At 41.4% G+C, this 26592-nt stretch overlaps 1 long non-coding RNA gene across 2 annotated transcripts in view; it reads right to left on the bottom strand.

The window, feature by feature from the left end:
- Positions 1-1397: 1397 nt before the first annotated feature.
- Positions 1398-26592, bottom strand: part of LOC120504275 — a 38450-nt gene continuing 13255 nt past the window's right edge. For both annotated transcript variants that reach the window (XR_005627985.1, XR_005627984.1), the window contains exon 2: positions 1398-4843. This is a non-coding gene — a long non-coding RNA (uncharacterized LOC120504275). The remainder of the gene's footprint in view (positions 4844-26592) is intronic.

The raw sequence follows: 26592 nt of genomic DNA, 5'->3' as shown, positions 1-26592 counted from the left end.
CAGAGATTAAGACTCTCACTGGAGCTATTGAAGATCTGGGTAAAAAAATATTTCTATAAAGAAAAGACAGAATAAAATCTGCGTTAGTCCAGGATGAGCTCAGTGTGCTGGAAGAGGGCGGGATGCTTTTGCTCATTTCCCTGGCTGAAGCAGTTTCACTACACACAAGCAATGACATGTCAGCCTGAGAAGAGACCTGGACTTCCATCTGCTCCTCTCAGTGTGGTAATGTAATTCCTGGACTGCCAACTCAGGCTTTTTCACTCTCTTGCCTAATGACAGCCTTGGCATCTATGCAAATTGGAGCATCTCCAACAGGAGAAGCTCTCATTTTGAAGCAGACTGCAGCCCAGAACCCACCCCGACTGTGGGGTGCTGACTTCCACGTCCCTGGGTCATCTTAGAAAGATTATAGTCCTACATGTGGTCTGCTGTTTGGAATCTGAATATCTGATCCAGAGAGTTCTGGCTGCCCTGAGACAGCAAATCAAAGTCTTTTACTTGGACCAGAAACTCACTGAACTTACAACCACCTTCCCTTTGGAAGTTCTGAGTTTGACAAATCTGTGTTTTCTGATTTAAGGATTGTATTTCAAAGACCTTCCAGCCATCTGTGTTCCCTGTCACCTTTATCTTCAGCAGGTTCCTCTACCTGTGAGCCTTAGTTTTGTTAAGAAAATTTTGTTAAGCTTATTCAAGGAAAATTATTTCTAGACTGTTTCATCAGCCTTTCCATAGGATAAGCTCTGCCTTTGTTTTCACCATGCTTTCGGTCAATTTGTATTTATGCTCACCCAGGTGCAACCCTAGAGAGTTCTCTCTCTTCATCCCTCAACACTGGTAGGAAACAAATTGCTAGAATCCTTGACAGGAGTTATACATATCTTACATCTCACCAGCTCAGCAGTTGTACCTGAGGTATTAAGGTATTAAACTGGAGGTCCCTTCCATCTGATTAACTGCATGCAGAGGGTAGGCACTATCATGGGCAGGTTAACAATGGCCCTGCCTCCTTGAACACCACAAAACCCATAAGAGAATCAATCAAAATTTTACCCTACAACAAACCCATCCACCTTTCCTTTATTTCCTCCCCTCACATGGCAAAACTGGTATTTGAAAGTCTCCACTATTCTTGTGCGTGTGTCAAAAAGAGAGAGGTCAGGAGCCCTGCTAGAGCTGGCAGAGCTCAACCCCATTCACCCCCTTCCTGCCCAGGCTCACTGCTGTTTTGATGCTCCAGCTAAAGAAAATCTCTGCAGATTTTTTTTGTCCTCAGAATGAAGCTTCCCACTGCTAGCCTTGGGAGACACAGAACATCCCGGCTGGGCAAGAGCTCTTTATGGATATTTCTAGTGCTCTGAGGGAGAAGGGGAAAAAAAACAAACTACAGCAAGTTTATGGTAATTGCTTTAATGAGGCAAAGCCCTTTAGAATGCAAACACGCTCAACAATACACAAAGAAACAATCAAAAAAAAGTGGTTTATACAGGCTGTTTTATAAGAAGGTAATAAAAGCAATTGTATGGCATCCTCAGTTGCATAAACAGGCTCACCATGGAAGGTGTTTGTGTGAGAGCATGACTATGAATACTTAATTGCTTTCTTATTCTTATTTTCAGTACAAAATACTGCAATCAAAACTTAATCTGTGGCTTGATTTTTAAATAAAAATGTTATATTTCAGTTTCCATTGTTATAAATATAATGAAGCATGGTCTTTCTGTTAAACAGTATTTTATTTGTTACTCTTTGTAAAGATGTATAACAGTCATTAATGTCTATGTCCCTAGCAATATCAAAATGTTTTTCAAATGCAGGATCATTATTCCTCTTCATATGAAAGGCAGAAGACCAAAGTATTTAAAAGGTCTTCATTAATACCCAACTGGAAGTCATGGAAACCTTTGGTGAGATCTTTCAATCTGCTAATCCTATTTGAACCAAGCCCCAAAAGCAATGCAAATTTCAGATCTATTTTCATTCACACGTCTTCTGACAAACACAGTCAGTACCAAAGAAATATGTAAGGAAATATTAATTTGGGGGCCTCAATAAGTTGCAAAATACAAAACTGAAAAATTGTCACCCAATTTCCCTTAACTCTCAGGAGAGTAAATTATTCAGACAAAAGGCTTGTATGAATTGGAATACAATCCGGTGTGTCTGGAATGTTGTATTCTGCATCTGGTGATTTCTTTTTAATATGTAGTATGACATTTGTGCCTTAGTGACATCTAGACCAGAGTTTTCAAATATTTAGGCATAAGAATTCATTTTTATTTCCTCTTGACTTTCTGTTTTAGGAAGAAATACAGAACTGTTAAAGACCTGTTGTGCATATAAACTGAGTGATAGATTCGGGGAAAAATATTTAGGGAATAAAACTGTCTTATACAAGAAAATTAATATCTGGATGAAAAAAATATATATCCACTAATTGTTTGCACTGTAGAGGCTGAGCACATTGCTGAGAAATAACATACCAGAGTAATACCAGAAAGGCCAGAGTCACTCTCAATGAAAATGGATGTCTCTAGGAAAGAAGTGACAATTTCTGGTTTGAAACTAACAGCAAAGAATGAGTTTAAATTTGATATCTTAATTTACTTATTTTTTAAAGAATCTCCTCCTATACTATACAGAAAGAAGTAGCACTTTTTTCAGTTCACTAGGTATATAAGAATTTCTGTCCTTGAAATCGATGGACTCCCTGTTAATGCTACAGGGCACCTGCCAAATTGGAAATGTCATTTTTATTTTTACCTTTCTCATCATTACAGACAGCATAATGCTGTCAGGAATCAAGCAGGCGCCATTAAGTGTCTCCTGCTCACAATTTCATGATCATATTTTAATACGTTACATCACTGATGCCCAAAAACTGTTCACATGAAGAAAATTTTTTTAAAAATTAAAAAAGAAAAAAGACAAGGCAGAAGTTCTCAATATGTCATATCCTAGGGAAAGTAATATTAACACTTTCCATCTCACTACAGTAGAACTACTGCCTAGGAGAACAAAAGAATCTTAACTAAATTGGTGAATACTTTAAACCACCTAAGAACTGAAAGAAGAATGTAGGCTTTCCTATAACCAAACCCTGATGAACTTTCATGCCATATGGAAAAGTCAGCCTTTCCAGGCACTTATTGGCAGGGTGTCCAAGGGGCCAAGAACTCCCAAACACCGACTGTTGACCTTTCAGCAATGTATCTTACCCTCTTGTTCGACATCAAAATCAAATTGTTTGCTGGTATCTATCCATCTTTGACAATTAAAGGCAAACAGCTTAATGATGGTACTCAAGACCAAACTTTTGCTCAGAAAGTAAAAGGTATCCAGGTTTGGATTACATATGAAACAGAAAGATCTAGCACACTAATCTGAAATTTTTTGAAGGAATAGAGATCATGCTTTCCTTTCAGTATCTAATTCTTTGGGGATCAGAAAGCAAGTCTACAACCAGAAATCTAAACAAACCAAGAGAATCTGTAATACACTAGAGAAGTGGAATTGAAAAGACAAGTCATTCAGTCTGACACGGTAGATGGGTATCTGCAATCATGCTAAATGTTGTCAGCCTTCAAGATCAAGGAGTCAAGCAAGGGCAGACAGAAAGTCAGCCACAAGGTAACATCTGCTTACAAGGACATGTGAAGAACAGCCAGATATTAGCCATGAGGAACTTTCTAAAAATATGTGTGATATTAACCAGCCCCCAAAACTAATCAGAGAGGCTTGGTGAAATGCCACCATATTATTATTTGACTGATCCTAAGTGTACTGGCTCCAGGATCTGAAAATAGACTTTATCAATGTATGTATTTTGTCACAGGGGAGTTGTTAAAATTTTCCTCCTCAATCCCTTGACAGAGATGTCTTGTTACAGAAATTAGGCTGCAGTGAAGGTAGCCATAGATAAACCATATACTGCCCTTTTGACACTCTCCTGCTTTGGTTTCCCCTTTTCTAATAGGAAGCTTTCTGCACTGGGTGCTCAGGTAGGTGCATCCTCCATCAGGATATCCATCTAAGCCACCTAATAATGGTCCATGATTACCTTGGAGAGGCCTCCATCTCTCCACAACCCTCATGGCAATGCCTCCCAGTGGCACCTGCCCCACCACAGCAGCCTTCCCGTGTGCTGTGGAGACAGGACCAGGAGAAATGCAAGGGACTGCCACGTGTGAGCACACTGAGCAGGGGACTGACTGCAGGCAGCAGCCCACTCTGGTGCTGCATGTTCAGTAAGGGCCTCGAAACAGCAAGAATCAAAATAGAGATGCCAACAGACACAGCCTGGCTTGTTTTCCATTGCTGGTTGTTGTGTTAGATTGTAGACGAGATATCACTCTCTGGATGTGAACCTGGAGTCAAACCAGGTTGCTTGGTTTGGCTCTATGTGATGTAACACATTAATGACCACATCTCAGTCACATGTAGGATCTCACTAACAGAGTCTGATCAAACCCATAACAAGGCCTTTATAAAGCATTGTGATTCCAGTCTTTGGGAGGTGTAAATGGGTGCAATAGCTATGGTCAAATCCCATTTCCAACAGCTCTTCCTCTTTACTCTGTTTTTATTACACTTGCATTGGTAAAGTTGCTTACTGAAGGAAAAAAAAAAAAAAAAAACTAGTTTCCTTAGAAGAAATGTTGCCCAAGAGCAGTTTACATCATATGTTATCTGGAAGCTGTTCTGTGAAACATCGTAATAATTGCTTTTCCTGGATGGAGACACTTATTAGTAGCAGCTAAAGTTAACAGATTGGAAGATTGCCTGAAGATGATGGATGGGTTTTCTCAGATAGTAGATTTCTGGTCATTTTCCATGGCAGCTGTAAATTAAAAAATAATATAAAGTTAAGCAGTGTTAGGATAGAAGTCACAAATACTACACAGCTACTGACTTAATCATTAATCATCCTAAATTAATGTTAAAGTGTTACTATGATGAGCCAAACTTTGCCCTGGGCTGTATGCAGTAGTTACTCATTGATTGCAAACGGGAAACGGCACATGTACGTGAACACTGAATTCAGCCAAGTGCTTGTTTGGTTTGCTGGGGTTTTTTAATTACTGCTTGAGGGAGATGGAGATGTTTCTGTTTAGGAATCCCCTTTCATAACAGTGATCTGGAAGAAAATTATCAAGAGCCATCCTCTGATGTGCAGTCAGTGCTCCAGGTTATTGCAACAATATCTCTGTGTATTTTTAAAGCTGAAGACCATTAATTCCCTCTAGACTTCAGGAGTCATTTGATCTGTCTGATCACTTTTAAGGTTGCTACAGTCAAAAAATAACTTATTTTTAAGCAGAATGAAGATTTTTGCCCACAACTGAAATTCCTTCTAAGCTAAACAACAATTTTCTGTAGACTTTGTCCTAATTTGCCCTGGTATTTTTCATGAAGTCAAGTGGCTTCTTCAGATATTTAACTAGAGAGGAGGTGCCAGAGACACACATGTTGAAAAAAACCACAACAATCAAATCTGATGCAAATGAAGAAGTCTTGTGCTCAGAGACACCAAAATGATTCCTTACATCTGCAGAATCTGGAGGTCAGAAAACCTGTAATGGCCATGGCAAGGTCATGGAGATACACAGACCTTTGCCTTGTGAGCATCTAACTCCTCTCAGCCCCTTTTGCACCATTATGCTAATTGCTTAGGCATGTTTATGTTATACATGCTGTTAGTATCAATGTATATTAGCTATAGGACATTACTTAGTCTCGTATTTAACGTCTTTCAGACCTCAGGTACAAATGCTCCACAGTAGTTGCACTGAAAACAATTTAACTTGAATGCCAACCACAGAATACTGTTAGCAGCAGGTTTTCTCAGGGCGATTTACTTCTGTTTATCCACAGGGTTTGGTAACAAATATATATATTTTGGGGCCCTAGGTACATTAAACATACTCAATAGTCAGAGCTGGTAGAAGCTAATTTCTCTGTCATTGCATTATAGCTAAATTGGTTGCGCACGTCTCATTCAATTATGCAACTTGAAGAATACCAACAACACAGATTCCTGATTTCAATTGTGCATATGCTTGTTTTAATGCTTACAATGGATCAGCTTTTAGCACAAGACACTAAAATCATCATGCTTTGAATTTCGGAGTCACAATTTCAAATGTAATACTGTCTTTGTGTGTGTGTCATTAATGGCTTTTCTCTTTCTGCTTTCTGGATATATACTATAATATTCAGCACAAATCGAAGTGAAGACTGGAAGGTAACTCACAATGGATATTTGCAGTTAAGCTTTTACACCATCAAATTCTTTACTGATATCAGCTTAGTTAAATAGTTATTAAACCAGTAAAAAAACGTGCTCAACAGCCAAATAAAAACATTTGCTGTTCAATCCTGATGGAGAGACAGTGCCAGGTCAAGTCTACCAAGACTCTTCAATGGGAGTCCTTTACTGGTAGTTATTCTGCATGGAAGTCCCTCTGCTAGTACAGTAGTACAGAAGGAACAAGGAGAAAGGAAGGGTTAAATTCATATCCATAGGAATTTACATACTATTATGATTCTAGTATTTTATAATAGCAATAAAACATATCAAATGGATTAAAAACTGTCTGACAGATCTCAAAAAAATAGGCATCAGCTGAAATTTGCAGTTGAATGGATGTTCCCAATGTTCCTTTGAGTTCTGTGCAAGGCTTCATGTTCTGTAACAACTTCACCGATGGCCTTGTAAACATATCCCTAAATACAATCTCTGAATGACATGAGTTTGGCAGATGATGAAAACTGGGCAGTCAACAGAAACCAGGAATGGTAAAGGAAAGAACCACAAAGTTATTCAAACAAGAATTCCTTGCAGTAAACAAAAATCAAACTAAGAAAATAAATAATTCCATGTTGATTTTATCAGGAGGAAGATGGGAAGCCATTAGTTGTTCACAGGAGAGATTCACAGCAGGGAAATACCAAGTTTAAAAGGACTCTTCCATCCAGCAGAAGCACCAAGGGCTGGAAACTTAAGCCAGAGAGACTGAAAGTAAGGTGCCTCTCTTAGAATAAAGGTGATTATGAGTTGGAGAACAAATTACCAGATACATTTTATGAGCTCTTAAGACCAAAAGGAATATTGCTTTAGCCAAAACTAGATTTATTTTTTTTTAACATAAGAAGAGATAGTGGAGATAGTGCAGATATAAGCAAATATTTTATAAGTATAAATATATGCAAATTTAACCAGAGCCAATGTTTTCTCATCTGCTTGTGATATGTCTCATTAAGAAAACTGGCTTTTAAGAACTGTCTTCCAAAGAGATGGGTTATCATTGTTTAATCTCAAGAGATATTATGAAATAAAAGGTTTATCAAACATCTTGGTACAGTTTAGAAAGTTTAGTACAGTGTAAAATACAACTTGTCTTGCAACATTGCAAATTTCTGGAGAGAGCAGTCTTTATTTTTCAGATACAAACCTGAAGTAAAACAGAGTGAAGAAATGGAATTCATCTCAATTTCACAAATCTTAATAGATGAATCAGGAAAATACTGCTACCATATATGCTTCAAAATACATGTGTGTCCCAGTGCTATTTTTAAAATAATTAGGACTATAATATATCTTCAGATACTTTCTGCTTCTATCAAATACCAATTAATAGCTGTTAGCATCCTTCCTTCTTCCATTTTGTAACATGTTATATCTTCCAGAAACTTGCTAGGCCAGTGACATTAATGAAAACAGAGAGTAAATCCATTCAAAACAATGTGAGTAAAAGCAGAATCTGTCTGTTTGCTTTTGCATGGTTAGAACAAAAAGCTCCATTGCTGCTTTTACAGCTAAAGAGCATTTTATAATGAGCTCTGAAATTTTTGGGAAATCCGGATTACAATGTTGGTTTAACATCAGACAGTCCATTGTTTAGATGTAGGATCACTGTGATGTCCGGTCTCTGAAAACTTTAGTTTTCCTTTTGATATAAAAAAGACCACGGAAATAATCCACAAAGAGCTTGGGCCTCAGGAAAGAAGTCTGAAAAGCAAACACTGTTAAAGATCGGTAAGACCCGATTATGTGGCTGACAATTACATGTGATAACAATTAAAATTATCTGATTCCAACCACATGGCATCTTAATACAGCAGATCTCCAAGTAATAACATGTCATGTAATAGGTTTTGATTGATGTTGTCAGCAGCCTTTTGAATGTTACAGATACCTTCCCATCAATGCCTTAGAAACCAGTGGAGACTGCTGACCTCAGCCTAACCCAAAATTATTTGCATGTATCTAAATACTCTAGTTCTAACTGCTTGGTAACCTAAAATTCTTCTTTTACTAGATAGATACTTGTACATGGTGTCCATGTCCTTCCTTCGTTGTAAATAACTTCACTAATATATGCATTTGTGGTTTTAATGAAAACCCTAGATGCTTTCTGAGAGGCCTTTCAGTTACCTGCCAGTACAGATCTGGGAACATACATCTGATTGCAAGCCAGCTGAAGTGCTCCAAACAAATTCTGAAGTCCATGGCTTGGCTGGCATAGGGGACCTAACCAGGGAGAACACGGAGCTGCCAAGGAGCTGCCACTGAGCAGCATGAGGTTACTTTGCTGCCAACTTTAATTTGTGTTAAAAAAAATAGGGATGAGTTAATGATTGCTAAACCAACAAATCATCCTCCTATTGGAGGAGCCCCAGAGGACATCCTGTCTCCAGCGGTGATGTACCCAGTAAGAAAACACATTGTCACATTGCCTGGAATGGGCATACAAAAAGCAGAGGGGATCGGAGCAGGAATTTGGAGTATTTTCATGGTGCCAAGTCTCCACACATGTTCTTGGCTTAGCCTCATGCTCCTTATTTTCCTCTAGACCAGCCCAAGAGCTACTCTTCAGATCTGTGATGCAAGTTTTATTGTTTCCTTCTGTATACTGTTAAGTGGGAAGTGAAACAAAATGTCTTAAAAATGAATTGAGGAATAATACCATACATTTGTTAGAAAGACAGTTTTTGCTACCATTGTTGTTTTTAAAAAACAACTTTTTCTACTTTGGCATCTAAATCAGGATTTCAACATCACAGCTGGAAAAGCAGCTGTCTTTTCTAACCAGGGCTGTCACAAACACAGCTCTCCCACTGTAGGATTTAGAGTCAGCAGCTTGCTGAGGATGAAGCTTTAGTTGAGATATTGCAACTGTTTAGAAGGTGTTGCTGAAAGTGAGCAAGAACCTCATGAGTTATTCGTATCAGTTTCACTGGTCTTACAAAGCATGTATCCAGTCACAATGCAAGGTCCTGCCTGTGATATAAATATATTGGGTTTTTAACTGATATGTTGTAATTTTCCCCATTCTTTATAGCAGATCACACTAATGAGAAAGAAAAATATGAAGCAACAAAATTCATGAGCAGACAACACAACTCAGCAGTCATACTTGACCTAAGTCATAAACATGCTTCTGTCCTGAGTAACAGTTCTACAGGTCAGGCACAGCTTTCTCTAAATGGCCTTTCCACTAAGCAACAGTCATTTGACTGCACCATGGATGTCATGGCAATGTAAAGGAAATATATCTGGTTTCCAGTAATAAAAAGAGAAGAATTATCTACATGGTCCATGCTAAATTAGAATCACATATTTCTTCCCTGCAAGGAAAATTACATTTTCTGTAGGTATGCACCAGTACTGTTAGCACCATGGGAGAGCAGGTTCCCAGAACAACAGTGAAGCACCCGCTCATTGAAGTACACCAAACTTATGTATAAAAACTCTCCATATTCACACACCTCTAAACCTTCAACACTAATCAGACAACCACATTCCTTCTCCTGAAATCCAGAGGATGTTCCAAAATACCAAGCCATGTGATACTTAGACTTTACAGAGAAAAGATCTCAATGTTGTGCAAGAATGCATCAGACAAAACGGCCAAATCATTAACGAACCACTGATGGAGCAATGAATAGAGTACATAAACAAGCCAAACTGTACAATACCAGATGTAGCCATGCATCTGTAAAGATGTAGCCATAGTCAGTTTCTCTGAAGAACAGCATGACAGAGGTAGTTCATCTGGTATGTGTTTTCCACCCCTGATGTTCAAGACTATACACTCAGAAGCTACTTTACAAGTATAACATTTGTGCAGCTGAAGCATGAGCAGAGGTGATTAGCATGGGAGCAGGGCCTCTCACTTTCTTCATGCAGAGCATAATACAAAGGGACTTTGATCTTTAGAGGGATCTCTACCACAGTGCAAACTAATATGTTAACACAACAGACATTAATAATAGGTACAGATAGCAATGCTGAACCTTAAACATGTATCCATTATAAACACATAAATATTCAGTTGTCTACTGTAAGAGCACAGGTCATATACTCTTTAGCTTCATTTCCCTCCTACACATCCAAAAGTAGGCAGAACCATATTGAAATATATTTATTTGTTGGTAAACAGTATCTTTTCAAATTAGCATGGCAGGAATTTGGAGAATCACGCTGCTAATGGGAATCTAAGAGTGTATACAATATTAGAACCAAACAGAATATTTGATATGAATCACCAGAAATAACCAAAACAGCAGAGACTTTACTTTAAAGCTGTACATGAGAGGTTGTGAAAAATCTAATTTCCCTGCAATGTTTTGAAAAAGTTAGCATCTACCTACAAATCAGCTGGGGGACTCAGATTATTATTTTATTTATTCTATATATGACTTTCTGGGTTTGTATGAGGTTTTTTATTTGTTTGGTTTTTTCACGTTTGAGGGGTTTGATTTGTCTGGTTGGTATTTGTTTTCTTGTCAATTTTTGGAATAAAGGATAAATGACCAACCTATAGCCTCCAGGCCAGCTTCCAAAGGCCAGAATAGCTTATCCAACCAACAGATATATTTTGCTGCCCTGTCCTTTACTAAGGCCTTCAGTCAGAAGCAAAAGATTAATTGCAAGTTGTTAAATTGACTAAAAAGTGGTCAGAAGCTTAGTCTTAGCATTGCTTTTGCCCAAGGCTCTCTGGCCTCTATACCATCATAAACCAGGAATTACATCCATCCTAACTGGGCACATCCCCACCACACGATGAACAGGTGATGTGAAAAGCCCTGTGACAAAAGTGTGAGTGAACCTCAGCCTTGTTACAGGCACTACTTGAACTCCTCATCCGTTACCAAAATAAACATTTTCTGAAGAAAGGAATTGTATTTTAATTTTCTAATGGATATGCCTCGCATTGAGTTAGAGGTTAAAGCATATATTTCTTCCTTAAAAATGACAACAAAATCTTCCAAACCAAAAGACTGAGACTGACACAAGGAATGTGGACTACATATTTATGGAGTAAACACAACTATTTTTTGTTGCCAGATCTAATGTACCAGAACAAGGCTTTGGATATACATATCAACAGTCTAGCATTTTCTTGAAGTTGTGTGTAGTGCTTTTCTGTCACGATGTTTTATCCATGACATCCATATTTCAGACGCATGAAGAGAAAGAGCATCCCTGCCTTGGGAAATAACATGCCAAGAACAGAAGGGCTAAGAAAGACCCAGGAAGTAGAACATGCAGAAGGCCATCAACAGTGCCATTTTCTGCAGGCATCATAGCAAGAGACTAGGTAGGAATGTGGAGAAAGTAGTGGCCTGCTGAAAGAATTCACTGAATAATATCAGTGGGGCTGCATAGAAGAAGCCAAGTATCTCTGTTATTTTCTGCTAAAAGGGAATCAGTTGAATTCCAAAGTGACTGAAAAGGATGAGCTAGTGCTTCAGAGAGGGGTTGAAAAGAGGGAGGTGGGGCTGTTTGCATAGTTTTGTTTGGCATGGTTTCATTGTTCACAAAAATAAGAGGAAAAAACAATATTCTAAAACTCTTTCTGGGCAGTTAATAATTATTTTTCTCCCTTGGATTACAACACACATAAATATCAACAACCCTTTTGGCTATGTTGGCCTGGAGCCCTGCTCAGACTTTCCATGTGGAGTTCCTAAGGAGCTGTCCCACTTGATGCATGTTGAAAGCCTCTCCCCTTAGAAATGCATTTGGGCTGGTGCTTTGAAGGGACATTTGAAAGCTGCCTATGCTGCTTTGTTTTTTTTTTTCCTGTTCTTGTTGTCGGGCTCATCATGCTGAGTCATATCTGCATCTAGATCATAATGATTATCCTGAAATGTCAGCAGCTGCTCTTTTCACCCCCATATGGTGCCAGATTTAGGATGAGGTTTCCCTAATGCATAAACAATGACTATAATTGTGGTTTTTGACAACCAAGGTATCGCAGAGATGTTATTCTGTTGTAAAAAACCTGCATTTCCACAGTGGTAATGAAGGGGTGGGTCATAATGACCCATATGTTTCTTTGTATTTCTCTCCAAAGAAAGCCTATGACATAAGTGAATCCCTGTCAGCATGGCTTTCGGCCATCAGATGTTGTTTGACACAGGAAACATCTAAAAGCTTTAACAGCTAATAGCTTCCTAACTGTAAGAGCATTATTTTCTTAATTCCAGAGATGGTTGTTTGATAGACAAAAAACTGGCTTTAACCTCTATTCTTTTAATTCAGATATTATTTCCTTGCAGTCTGCAGATAGTCTTATCCCTTATGTTGCTTAAAGTTACAAGCTCTCTTTAAAAGGCCAGCTAAAAAAAAGCTGAGGTATCAGAGAAATAGAAAAGAGAACAAACAAACAAACAAACAAAAACCCTAGCAGAACTTGACAAAAGAAATTAAGAAAACACAGCTCTATCTCTTCTTTCATTTATGGATGTACATCAAAAGTATTTCCACTATCTATTATCTGTGGAGATAGAAGATAGTAGAACTGTCAGCGAGAGGGGAATTTAGTCCCAGCACGTCCATTCTGTATTTTAGTGCCAAATAAAGCAATACAGAGATAAATGAAAGATAAGCAAGTAGAAAATCCTGTGAGGGCAAAGACAGGGTGAACATGATGTACTATTGTTCAAGACTGGGAGAAGAGGCATTGAGGCTGATGGAAGTAACCACCACCCTTCATCAGAGATAACAGAGCCAAGTAGTTCTTTGATGAGGTAATACAGGTTTCTGAGACAAGGCAAAAGTACACCCTAAATCTTGAATAATGTAGGCAGATGGTACCAATGGGTATTGCTTTGGGTAAGGGTGTATTTGTGTGTATGTATGTACAAGAAAACAAGGTAGTTGAAACAGAAAGAGAAATAAGTGCTAAACACAGCAGCTAAAAGGAAACTATCTGGGCACAAAGCCTAAAGGGAGAACTTACTGGGAATACTGAACACAAAAAAAAATTGTGATGCTGTAAGCAAAGATACTGTCTTTGGTGGTTTTGATTGCATCTGCAGGCTGAGAAAGGGAAGTTGGCATGTTCTTTGTAAATAGGTAGAACTGAAGACAAGAAAGGGCCCGACTCCATCAATGGTTTAGCTTCCTAACCAGAACAAACTCTGATGTGTGACCATCTGTGTCAAAGGAAGAAATATTATAGATAACAAAGCAGACTAAAGGAATGACTACAGACAAACCTATGGTGTCCTGAAAAAGCTAAGGACCTTATAACAAATTAAATCTTCCTGTAATGAATCAAAAGTCATATGTACAGAAATTATTGCAAATACAAAATGCTTTACCAGACAGAAACACTGGCATTCAATGTTTAACTAAAAGAAGCTCTCCCAAAGCCTAAATGAGACCTCAAAATCTAGACTGAGAAGGTGCTATTGTTCTGCAGGCTGAGAGGTTCACATTCAGTGAGACAAAAGTGGGAGGCAAGATCCAGGGCAGTGTTCCTCTGTGAGAACAAAGTCCCTCCAGGCTCACTGTATAGGTGCTCCAGCCTCATACTCAAAGCTGGCTTACACAGCTAAGCCCTAATTAGGTGCTTAAGGCCCCATCCACTCCTTCCCCTGAAATAATCAATGAGACCAGATGTCATGTACCAAATGGTACATCAAATGCCAGAGGGAGGTCTACCATTTTGCTGTTTTCAACCCTGCCTGCACCAGCCTTCCTGCTGAAGCCAAGGAGATGAAAATCAGTTCAGAGAGATGAGCACAGAAATTACCTCTGCAGTAACCTGAAGTGTACCTGCTCTGTTCTTCCATGCCACCAAGCAGTACATATCACCCTCCTAAAGAGGATCTCTAGCACTAAAACCATACTGTACTTCCACAGCTGTAACTGAGAAACAAAACTGGTCTGATTGGAAGCTATTCTGATCCTTCACAAACTAGGCACAGAACAAAATTTTTTGGACGGCAAACATCCAGTTGCAGTTGAAATTTTTACATAGCTTTACTTTCCCTCTGGGCATTGTTTCATCCACTTGGATGATACCTGTCTACTTAGATTTAGCTAAGAATTTGGCATCTAGGATAAAGCAATTGTCTCTGCCTTTTTTTTTAGTTATGGAGGTAGATGTTCACTCCCAGAAACATATCACCATACCCTAACAGAGAATTTAAAGTTAGATGTGTCTGAAAAATAGTACAGGATGTCTTTTCCCATTGACTGAAGTAGGAACAGACAGCTAGTTAGTCTGGACACACTACTTTGGGACAGTAGCAGACAAGGCCTACACAAATTTTTGTGTACTGGGCCATGATATACTTCAAAATCTTTCTCAAGGGCATCTGTGGTTACTTGTGTAACCTTTCTTGGGTGTGTCAAAAAAGACACTGTCAAATGCAGTAAGCTCATGAGAATAGGGGATCCAAGAGCTCTTAGAGAAAAGAGCCATTAGACAGGCTGCTTGGGTGGGTATGAGGAACAAACCTCACATAGCTTCTTTGGATGAAGGAGCTCTACTTGTCATTCAGTATTCCTCTCTCGTAAAAAGTTGTGTGTGGTGGGAAGAAACAAGAGCACTTGTGTTGTCTCAAAAAGATGTGGCTTGTTCAGGTTAGACTTCAGAGCCACAGTTGTCTGAATGAGGACTAGTAAGAGATGAGAGCGTTTTGATCTGTCTGCCACTCTGTAAGGGATAATAGGCAGTTGTTTTATTATTCCTTCTGTGTAATGTACAAGGATGATTTGTAATGAGGCAGAATCTAGGATAAATAGCTCTTGCTATAATACTTTGCCTTCAGATATCTCAAGAGCTAATCTGCGGTGGGTATGCTTGCTGTAAATCAGAGGCTATGTCTTTGCATTTGGAAGTCACTATTATTATGTTAAAGGGTGTATCCTTTCATAGTTCAAGTATGGCATTTGGAAAGAAGTAATTTCACCTCAGACTGGAAGCTTCCCTGGGGCACAGATCTTCAACAGTGAAATTTTGTGTGTGTACTTTGACAAACGCATGCCCAGTGGGCATGTGCCAAATTATGCCTTTGAAGCCATGGAAGCCTTGCTGTGGGAACCTAGAACTTTGAAGAATTTCTCAAGGGAGAGGAAGCAAAGCCAGCTGGACTCATTTTCTATAGACAGAAATTTAATTGCTAGCTAGCAGCTACTATATTAGAAGAGAAATCATCTCAGAGACCTGGAACATGTTGGTGTGAGCCCTTGTTAGAGGAGTTGGGAGACAGCTTGACTGTGACCCATCCAGATCCCTTTCTTTGCACATTCTTTTAAACTTTAGTATTTACTGTCATAGTAAAATGTGATCATAATTATAAGAACACATCATCGTCATTACTCAGCACCTAAGAACAAACAGTAAATACTCTGCTTTCGACTGCAAACCAGCTGAACAAAGAACAATTTCTTTGAAACTAGTATATATCAATTCAGCAGACTTACAGACATGAAATTAACTTGATACAATAAAATTTATGCGCAGCCTTTTCTGCGAGAAGTGGTTTATTTCCACAACCCAGTGACTTCATCTTTCCTATTCTCTGAGACATAACCTTGCAGCTCCTGAGGAGCAGGTTCCTCTTTGTGGTAGCAGATACCTGTCCTCCTCTGTGAGCTCTTTTTTGACTTCATGCTTCTTCAGTGCTCTCAAGTAGGTCCTATGTCATCCTTAACTCACACAAATGTAGATCATTTTGCCTGACCAACAAAAGTCAAAACTGCTGTAAAATACTGCTCCAAGAATGGGAAGTGTATGTGTGTGTGTGTGGTGTAAAATGGTAATTCACATGTACTATTCACTGTACTATTAAGATCATATTTCTCTACCAAAATAATTATAAATAAAGCACTTCAGATAATAATTAAAAATCTTACTGAGGGAAATTGCCTAGTGAAAGGAGGCTCAGGATATACCTTTATCACAACTCTGAGGTTAGTGCTAATTGGCAGACAACAAGGCCTCTGAATTCAGAGGATGACTGTTGCCTTCTGCTTTTCTCCACTGACAGGTGAGCACACCTCTCCCTCTGTTAGTCTTATGATTTATTTGTACTTGTATGCAGATCTCTGACAAGAACAGTCCTTCACTACGTTGTACTCTGTACCAACATGGAGCACAAACATTTCCACTATGCAATTTACAATCTGGACAGAGAAAGAAGAGAGAGGTAAAACCTCCTTCCTTTTTACATGAGGAGCAAATACTATGATTCATAGAGACATTTAGGTGCCTTGCTGATTGGGATCTGATTGGTCAGACTCACAACGACTTTGAAATATCTTCAAGCACCAGTTGATCTGCTGGCTCCATGCACATCTTCTTACTCCACAGTAATGGCAAAGTAACCAGACCTGTTTCACTACAGATTAAATCAGCACTGACACTCTATGCCCAACATTGCTGCCAAAAGACCTATATTCCTCCAGTGACATGCACTGGGGAACTGGTGAAGATTAAAAATAATCCAGAAAAGAAAGTAAAGCAAAACAAAACAAAAACCTCACAAATTTTAAACCAAATTAGTTGCCTTCTCAGGGATACGATCTCATGGCAGAAGAGCTGGTTGAAATGATTTAATTATTTGTTCATATAACTACACTTTGGGTCACATCAGCCTGTTTGCTCTGGGTGAAAGTGCACACAAGGACAGTCACTGCTGCTCAACTGAGACACAATAGCTTGTTAAATTGTTATAAACTGATCATAAGTCTGAGTCCCAAATGTCTTACCCGAGGTCACCCAGCAGTTTGAGACACACCCAGCAACAGAACATCCCCAGAGTCCAGCCTAGTGTCAAATACAATGGCACTTTTCCTCTCTAATTGCAACCAATTGTCACTGTCTTCTGGTGGGTGTAACCAGGAGAAAATGGACATAGGAATGAACTAGCACTGTCCAGTGAGCCCTTCCAGTTTCAGCTGAAGCATGTTGGCAAGACTTCATCAGAACTCCATAGTTTCACCAGGTCTTATTTCTCCATAGGCAACAAGTGATTAGATAGAGTAACTCAGAGAAAAATTCTGGTGATATGTGTAGGTGTTGTGCTGGACAATATGTTTCAGGGACAGTGGGCATCATCTGCAGAAACAAAAAGCATTTTTGACCCTAGAGAAGCTTGTTCAATTCAAGTCCTCCCTTTCCTATGCACCAGAGCAGTGGAGTGCTATGGTTAGTGCTACTCAGTGCACAATACATGAGCCCTATATTGATCCGAAGAGCAACTAGCACAGAAGATGTAAAATTGAAATAGTGGGGCAGAGAGATCCAGTGCTGGAGGAACACTGCTTTCCACAAGGCACGCAAACCCTAATTAATAGACAAAGAACTCTATTCTTCACCTCTGTTTAACTCCTCCCCTCTTGCTTCTCTTCCCTTTCAGAATACTCCTTTACCCCCTCCAGTTCACAGTAGCATATACAGGACCTGATGGAAGCCCATACAAACAAATGGCAACACTCCCATTGACTTCAATGGGCTCTGTAACAAGCAGAGACATCAGAAAATATGTGATTTTTTTTTTTCCTTTCCGAATGACAAGACCCTCCCCTTCCCCCCAGAAAAACAATCCATGTAGTAATCATAAGTGCTTTATATTGTGCAGTGCAATGGGCATAATTAATCCAACACTCTAAACACTCTAAACCACTAGTAGCAGTTAGTCTCTCTAATGCTTGAAAAATTATTTCAAATAGACTTCATAGCTACAGAAAGGGATTTTTTTAGATTTTAAGTACCTAGAGTCCAATGTCAGCAGTTGTTAGCAGCATGTCGTGCTGACATTTAAAAGGATAGTCAATTCATACATATAGAAGAATGGGGCCCAAATCAGCATTTGTTGAACAGTCAAAATCATTTTGATATCCATAACTCTCAAAGCTGTAAATGCAGGATCAACCCTGCTGTTGCTCTTTGGCCAATTATCGAGACATGATCTTGATTAATTACTCACCTGGCTCTTTGGATTCAAGCAGACAAATCTCCATCTATTTTCCCTACTGTACAACCAAACACACAAAAAAAAATCCTCCCCTTCTTCCTCTTAATTCACTTTACTGGTAAGAGCAAAAATCCCAGGTATATTATAAAAGTTTGGGGTTTTTTTTTTTGCTGCCTGGAAGTTCATCTGCTTAACAAAGAGCTATGATACTGGGTGGTGGGGAGGGGAGGGAATGCATTGCTAATTTAGTGTCCTAGCATGCTCTGGATATCTGCAATATCTTTGTCCTGAAAAGCTGAGCATTTTTTTGGCAACACTTGGACAAAAATGTTCCAACTGTACTGAAGTTTAGGTCATATGCAAATCTCATATTCAAAATGGTGTGCACAACACCGTCTTTCTAATCCTACCACTAAAATATGATTTGTGGCTGTTCTTCAGAACGTCTGCCTGATTAAACATCCTTGGAAAAAAATGCATGGGATTGTAATAAAGAATCATAAAAACGTTTCTTTTAATCAGTAATTAAGTAGCAATTAAGCATAATTATTACAATTTGTATCTAATTTATAATATCGGTAGAATGAACAGATGTAATTCATCCTCCAGTAGTCAACAGTGCTTGGCTTGAGCAAAGCCAGCTCACACTTCCCTTTACATTTGCAACACAAAAAGTACACTATGGATGGTGAGCAAATGTGTCTTCCCTAGGGGTGGGAATATTCAGCAGTGGGGTAGGAACTGCTCAGTCATCTGAAAGCCTGTGAAAATACTCATACACAGTTTTCCTACTGTCTTCAGTAGATGATAAAAATCTTCAGGTTTTTAACCTCATAAGGAGCCCTCACTTTTATGTAGCTCGTACAGTAACTGTTCAGTGCCACAACCAACCATTGCGAAACATAACCATAGGAGTGCTTCTTTTTTATATTAAATATTATATAAAATTGGTTACATTTTTTCCATGTGCTGGCTGGGGGAAGTTCTTCACTAGCAGCCTATGAAAAGTTAGACAGTTTACTGAGTAACTCAGAGAGAAAAAAAAAAAGTTTTCATTACAAGCGCCAGGTTAATTTCCCTTACCTCCACAGTTTTTAAATGCTTAAGAAACATGTGTGAGATCTTAGACTGTCTGGAAGCAGCCAATATGACTGCTTTCTGCCATGGATGCTTTCAAATAAAACTGTTGCTATGAATTTTTGTTTGCTGTCTGACCTTGCTTAAGGTTCATCTGAGACATACATGACTTGATGGTAAAACACCAGTCTTCACAGGTAGCTGATTACCACGGAACAGTGTTTGGAAAGTGACGCAGTGGAGGGGCCATTAAAGCACCTTAGAGGGTTCTCTGGAATCACACAGTGTAGAACACAGATACATTTATAGGCCAGAAGCTTTACTGTTTGCATAACAATAGCAAATTCACACAACAGGCCTCTGCCAAGGTAACCTTCTGAATCTGCTTCAACAGAAATTTTCAAAAATTTAAAACTGTATATTTGATGGATCCGGAACGTTCTTCAGGCTCAGAAGTCTGAATGTATATGCCCTGTCCTTACTTTGATGCCATACCTGGCTAAGAGTTGATCCCCTAAGCATGTCTGCTGGTTGGAGAAGAGGATTCCCCAAGGAAGGTGCAAAGAAGGACAGAAGGAGCTGAAATAAACAAGTATAGTGGTATTGAATCTGACCAGACTGAATCTAGAACTATTCAGTATTTGAAAATGCAAAAGAACTTGTTGAGAAATTAAAATCTAATTTGCTCAAGCCAGTGTTACTCTGGACAACAAAATCAGTTCTGTGGTTTTCTCAGTGACAGAAGTCTCACAAAGTTTGTGGATCTGTAAACTGAAGATTTCATGCATTCCTAAGCCCTTAATTAACAATGTAAGTCTGTTTAAAAGATTCTTATATAGCAAAAACTTTATGGTTTTAAACTGAAGTTAATGGTTTACTGATGGAATGTACTATTAAGGCCTAGCCATTTGAAAGTGGTAATAAGAAGACAGATGCATATTCAAATGTTTATCTCTTTAATGTTCCAAAACCTAATCTCTTAAATGAGTGTAATCAGAAAAGTGGCATTCTAATTCCCTTTTGGGGAAGAGAAGGCGCCAGAGATCGAGTGATAACTGTGCTGTGAGTTAAAGCCATTCTCATGAAACTGTGGCTGTGTTTGAACCCAAATTGGAGAGGTTTTTTTAGGTACTGTGTCTGCTAGAATTCAAAGAGAAGACAAACTTCTGCTTTCAGGGCATAAAACCAAACCATGGACAGCCTTCATTAAAAAAAAAAAAAATAAATAAATAAAAGCCAAACAAAACAACAAAAAGCCAACTTTATAAAAATGTCAGGCTTGCTGGTTTTGCTTTGGTTTACACTAAGATCTTTCTCACACACCTATACCTCTAAGCCAAAAGAACAATAAGGTTGTGAAGTTAGTCACTCAAAAGGTAGAAAGTGCCAGACGTGAGGTTACATATGCAACCCAAATTCAGTTCCTTAGGTGAACTCATGATTAGACATGCTTTAATCACATGGCCACACACATTTTTTTCCACAAGACAAAGACAGTGTAAGCCTGATGACTTAGAGGAGCAAAGCACAATGTGTTGGATGGTTGTGACAAAAGAGCATTACTAGGTCTGTACAGCAAGTAATGGGCTGAGAGACCCAGGCCTGGCCAGGGCAGAGGAGGTGGGATGCTGTGCAATGCCCTGCTGCCATATCAGCATGTCCCTCCCCATGCCAGCAAGCCCCTGCAGACACACGCAGGGAGCAATGCAGGCAGCAATGCAGGCAGCAATGCAGGCAGCAGGCTGGGCCTGCAGCAACATGGCTCCTGCACACCACCAAGGGAATTTCTGTGGAAAGGGGCAGGCTGCAGCCAAGGTTCACTAGTCTATGACCCATTTTGTTTTCTGTGACAATCTGGTTCACATTACAAGTACATAACTGGCAAAGTTGTGGTGGATTTTGGTGGGGTTTTGGTGGCTTGTTTTGGTTTTCTGGAGGGTTTTTTTGGGGGGGGGTTGTTTGTGTTGTTTTTTGTTGCTGGTTCTGAGATTTTTTGTTGGGGTTTTTTTTGGTTCTTGTTTTGGTTTTCTGGAGGGTTTTTTTTGGGGGGGGGGTGTTTGTGGTTTTTTTTGTTGCTGGTTCTGGCATTTCCTGGCGGTTCCATGGATTTTGTCATCTCTTGTCTACATATTTCTTTGTTCAGCCTTGTGCCTTTGAAACTTTACACCCAGCTCTAGTTATCTTTGCTTGTTTAGTACTCAAAAGTGGTCACAAGCATGGACTCAGGTAGGCCTGACCTTTTTCTAAATAAAAGACCTACAAATAATTGTTACAACTAATCACCTGCTGTCTGCAAATGCACTGTCACCCTCTGAACCGCAGTGGTTATTATAGATATTTGGGTTGACACCCACAATCATTTCAACGTGCAGGCACTGACTTCCTTGAGCCCAAGTCCCCACATTAAGGATGGCAGGAGGAAGCCCAGACAGAGGCTCTCATCTCCCAGATAATAGCAGGAGACTAGGCCAGGCCGGCTTTAATCTCGCCCCTCGAATTAAAATTTATCCCTTTCTACTGACAGTGAGGCACCTGGCAGGGGGAGCCCGGCCCCCGCCGATGGATCTCTCCTGCAGAGCGCTCGTTTCGCTGGCGGGGCAGCCCGGGATCCGCCGGGATGGGCCGCCAGGCATCAGGGCGGGACTCGTGCCACCGCCCGTACCCGCACGACAGAGCTCGGGGGGCCGCGGGAACCGGGCGGGCTGCAGACACCGGAGCAGCCGCAGCCACAGCCACAGATCGCCCCCGCCGCACGGCCGGCCCCCGCGGGGGCAAGAGCTGGGCACGGCCGGCCCCTCGGATCCCCGTGTTTAGCCTAATCTAATAGCAGCAGTGATTACAGTTTATTATTATTTGCGCGCTGAACTTTTCAGCTGAAGGGAGATTTAAAAATCAATACTAAAGTCACATGCCTGACTGCTTGGACACTTATGGAAAAGATGTTGGCCAAGGCCAATAAATCAATCCTTCTTTTTCAGTTCTGTTTGTCTCTTTTCTACTTCCAGAATTTTCTTCCTTGCAGAAGGGAACCCACATCTAACAAGATGCCACTTTGAAATACATCATGTTTGAAGCCAACATGCTAATTATAGATTAACAGGAGGTGAAACTCTGTTGAAGTGACATAGTGAAAAAAACCCAAGGTGATCAAATATAGTATGTCATCAAACATATTATGCTCGCTTAAAATCCTACGTTTAAGGGAAGGCTGCATAATCCTCTCAACCCCATGACTCACTCGCACCGGCTTTTACTCAGAGAAGTGAAGTTAGAATTCATTTAAAGTTATTTTGTGGTAACCAGGCTCTCAGACCTCTGAGAGTTTTTACAGCCCCAGTCAAGGTATGTCCAATATTTCCAGCCTGACACATCAGCAGCCTACAGACTGAACAAGTAAATGAAATGGAAGTGTTTAACAGGCTTCACACGTTTCATTTATTTGGATTTGAACTGAGGAGCTGAGCTGAGCCTTGAATCACCAGTGAAGGAAGAGCATAATTACTTGTCATTATATTCATTCCAATTTATAAATAATGTTTCTGGCTTTATTTTATTCAATGCTTAATTTAAAAATAATGATTAAATATTAGCCCTTGGGCTGCGTGCTGGATTATAGCCAGATGCGTTATTACTTCTCCTTGGGACTCCGGAAATATCTAAATGGACTAGGAGGGAAAATGAAGATTTCCCACACAATTAGCTATGATGGAAGGACAGTGCTATAACTTAAGCATAGATTTTAATTGCTTTAAAACGACGAGTTATTTCACCAGAATCAACAAATAAATGTTGGGAGAAATCATATTTACTGTAAGGTGGTGGTGCATGGCTTTGGTATCCACACAGAGCACAGCACTGCATTTCTGGTCTGGCTGTATATACACACGTGTAAGGAAATCGTGGGTGCCTGCATATCTGCACACACACGTAAATTTCTCTAATATGTTTATATGTTCAGCAGTTGGAACAGCAGCAAAATAAGTGTTCCCTGATTTGGAGCACTTTCCAGGTGCTGCAAACACTGATGAACTAAAATCCTTATGTAGAAAATGAATAGGTTCCTCACACATACACACACACACACACCTCAAAAAAAAAAAAAAAAAAAAAAAAAAAAAAAAAAAAAAAGGAAGAAAAAGAGAAAGAAAATAGAGGAAAGGGGAACTCGATTTATTCTCATTTGTTTATCTCTAGATTTTTCCCCCTTTCTGCAAATTCATTTGAATAGCTTTCAAGCTGCAAAATGGAAATGTGGCTCCTGCCCTCTATTTCAGCAGCAGCGTCCTGGCAACAGAGCAATTTTCTATCATCAAGGATAAATGGCATCGAACAGAACATTCTGATAAAAAAGAAAAAAAGCTTTAGCCCAAGAAGCCCATGATTGCTGCCCTTCCTGTCTATCATCCCTTTACAAAATCCTCTCCACCAAACCTGAGCTGCATGCTGTCAGAGCTAATAATGTCTTCTAAAGAAAAGGGGAAGAAACAGCATTCATGCACAATGTTCCCATTTATTACATAGAGTGCTTATTTAAAAATTGCAAATATCTTTGTTTGGTTCACTGCAAATTAAAACCAAGATGTAGGAAGTTACACGATGCAACAATTATTCATGTCACAGCAGAGCATCAAACCCTCATATCTGCCTTTTCTATTGGTTAATATGTGTGTGTGTGTGAGTGTGTGTGTGTGAGCGCGTGTGCACGCGTTGTGTGTATGCGTGCAATGCAGGGAATATCCCTTGTTGTGAAAATAAAAACCACTTCAGGTAAGTCTGTGTTTTGTTGTTTTAGAACAACTGAGGGGGGGGGGGGAAGTCATTAGCGATCCCAAGCAGGCAAAGGCTGTGTGTGTGCTGCCTGCGCTTTTCCAGGGGGCTCGGCCCGGGACCCGAGCGAAGGCTGCCGCGGGAGCGGGTGCTCGGCTGCAGCCCCGGCCCTCGCCCCCCCGCAGCTCCTTCGCCCGGCTGCCGAGGGAGCCTCGCTAGCGCACAGAGCTGCGGAACAGCCGTGCGAGCGCATCGGAGGCGCTCGGAGATTATCCTGGGCAGGAGCGTGGGGGGCGTTTGCCGTGTGCGGAGCTGTGGTCGGAACCCCCCGCCGGCCCTGGGCCGGTGTGCACAGCAACACACGGCGCTCACTACGGTGCCACAGGCCGGGGACAAGGAGGGGCCGGCGGAACAGAACCGGCACGGCCCGAGCGCCGGAGAAGAGGGCAGGGGCAAGGCCGCGCCGGCTGGACGGCCCCATCGGGAGGACATAAAACAGGCCGACGGGCGGGATGGCTTCAAAGCCTGCTTCGCCGCCTCGGCGTGGGGACGCGAGGCCCCGGCGGGCCGGCTGCGGGCCGGGGCCCGGCGGACCGGGGGGCTCCGCATGCTCCGCGGCGCGTCACGTGCAGGGAGGCCGCCGAGCGCCCGGGGAGCCCGGCCCGGAGCTCGGGCCCTGGGCCCGGCCACGCTGCCCCGAGCAGAGGGAGCGGACCGGCCCCCACTCTCCTGGAGGCAGCAGGGACCGGGTTTCTCTCTGGGGGGCCCCCGGCGGAAGCCCCGGGCATCGCCTTCGAAGGGCGGCGCGGGGCTCCCCGGAGGCCGGCGGTGCGCGCAGGGACGCGCCGCTCCCCTCAGGGCAGTTCCCTCGGTCCCGCCAGCCGCGGCTGGGTGGCCAAGCAACCCAAAAACACAAACGAACCAACAAACAACCCCCCGAGCCGCCCACTTGAAAAGCTGGGGTCGGGTCTCATGCCCGGCCTGGATTCACTCCTTTCCTCACTTTTACACGCCATGCACTGACTCTGGCTGTGCCCGCTGGACAAAGCAGCTAGTCAGAGCCTTTGAAGCTTAGATTGCTGTGCCGAAAACTTATGTAAAACTTATTTTATTCACGGGCCACGGGTCACCTGACCGAAAAAAAGAAAAAAATCCCAAGACAGGAAGAATGAATTATTGTCCCCACTTTTAACCGTATATATATGCACAGAAAATTAACGTTAAAATATCTTAGACGGGTCGAAGCCCTTGAGAGACTTCTTGCCCTGCTCTAGCTGAGGGCTGTAGGCAGGCCATTTGATTTATTTTCATTTTTCAAAGGAATGGAGAAAGTCGTCCGATTAGCAGTAGTATTATTATAATCTCCATTCTTAAACCTTGAAAGACCCTCGTAAACAATCGGCTCCTTCTCCCAGTCCGGTTCCCATCGCCGCTTGGTAATGACTGGAAGATTAATGGCTCTTTTTAACCAACACCTGTCTTTTTAAGCTGTCGACACAACCAATTAATACTTTTAATTACCACTACAAGGAAACTAACCAGAACCTTTCTGATTTGATTTCGCCTCTGAATTTTATCCCCTCTGAAACGAAGCAGCCCCGACTCGAGGCAGGGCAGCCTCAAGGGGTGACTCGTTTTGCTGCGGGTTTAATTTTGCTTCGGGCTGGACAGGGAGATGATTTATTTAGGGGGAAAATCTGTTGTGGGTTTATTTCACTTCGCTTTTCCCCGCTTCATTGGAAGTATTTTGCCATTCCTTTCGAGAAGAAAACAAAAGTGCTTGCTGACACGACCCCGGAGCGCACAGGTCCCTTGGCTCCCCGAGAACCAAGCTTTCGCACCAGCGGCCCCGGGAGTGGCAAGGGAAAGGCGGGAGAGACCAAGAACCCGCTGAGGAAAAAGTTACCGTAGAGAAATTGTGCAAGGGAGGGGCGCGATTCCCCTCTCGCCGAATTCAGGGCGCTTTTACCAGTGATTTCAACGAAAGAGCTAATGTCCCATCGACAGAGCCGGGAAGGACGGGGGCAGTCGGCACCTGAGCCCCGCTGGCCGTGGGACGTCAGGCTGAGCCCCGCTCTCACCAGGGCCTGGGCTGTTCCCTTCCTTCACCCCCATTCCTTCGGGGGTCCCTGATCTTCAGCTGAGTAACCCAACAGTCGAGCCGGAGATTGGGCAAAAAGTTGAACAGAAACTGTGTTTGTCGTTCAAACGGTATGAGCGCGATAAAAAGTTCACAGACGCCTGTGAACAGTGCCGGCAGGGCGCCATCCCCTCTCTCTCCAGAGATCCCCCTTTAGCCGCAGGGTGTGTGAGTCTGCATGACCGCTTCCCCACCAGCCCAAAATGCTGGGAAATGGGGCTGCCACAAGATCCCCGGCCTTACTCTGAGGAGATGGCAAAGTGTGTGAGCAAACCTTGTCCCAACGCGCGTATTTCCCAAGGCGACATGAAGTGGGCAGCAGCGTGTGGAAACGAAGTGGGAGCACCCAACTCGGGATGCTTAACCCCGGCTTATCCTCG

The sequence above is a fragment of the Passer montanus genome, unplaced genomic scaffold (assembly GCF_014805655.1).
Source record: "Passer montanus isolate IOZ18808 unplaced genomic scaffold, ASM1480565v1 scaffold10, whole genome shotgun sequence".
In the NCBI taxonomy this organism is placed as follows: domain Eukaryota; kingdom Metazoa; phylum Chordata; class Aves; order Passeriformes; family Passeridae; genus Passer; species Passer montanus.
The sequence above is the reverse complement of the archived record's forward strand: the minus strand, read 5'-3'. Positions and strand labels throughout refer to the sequence as shown.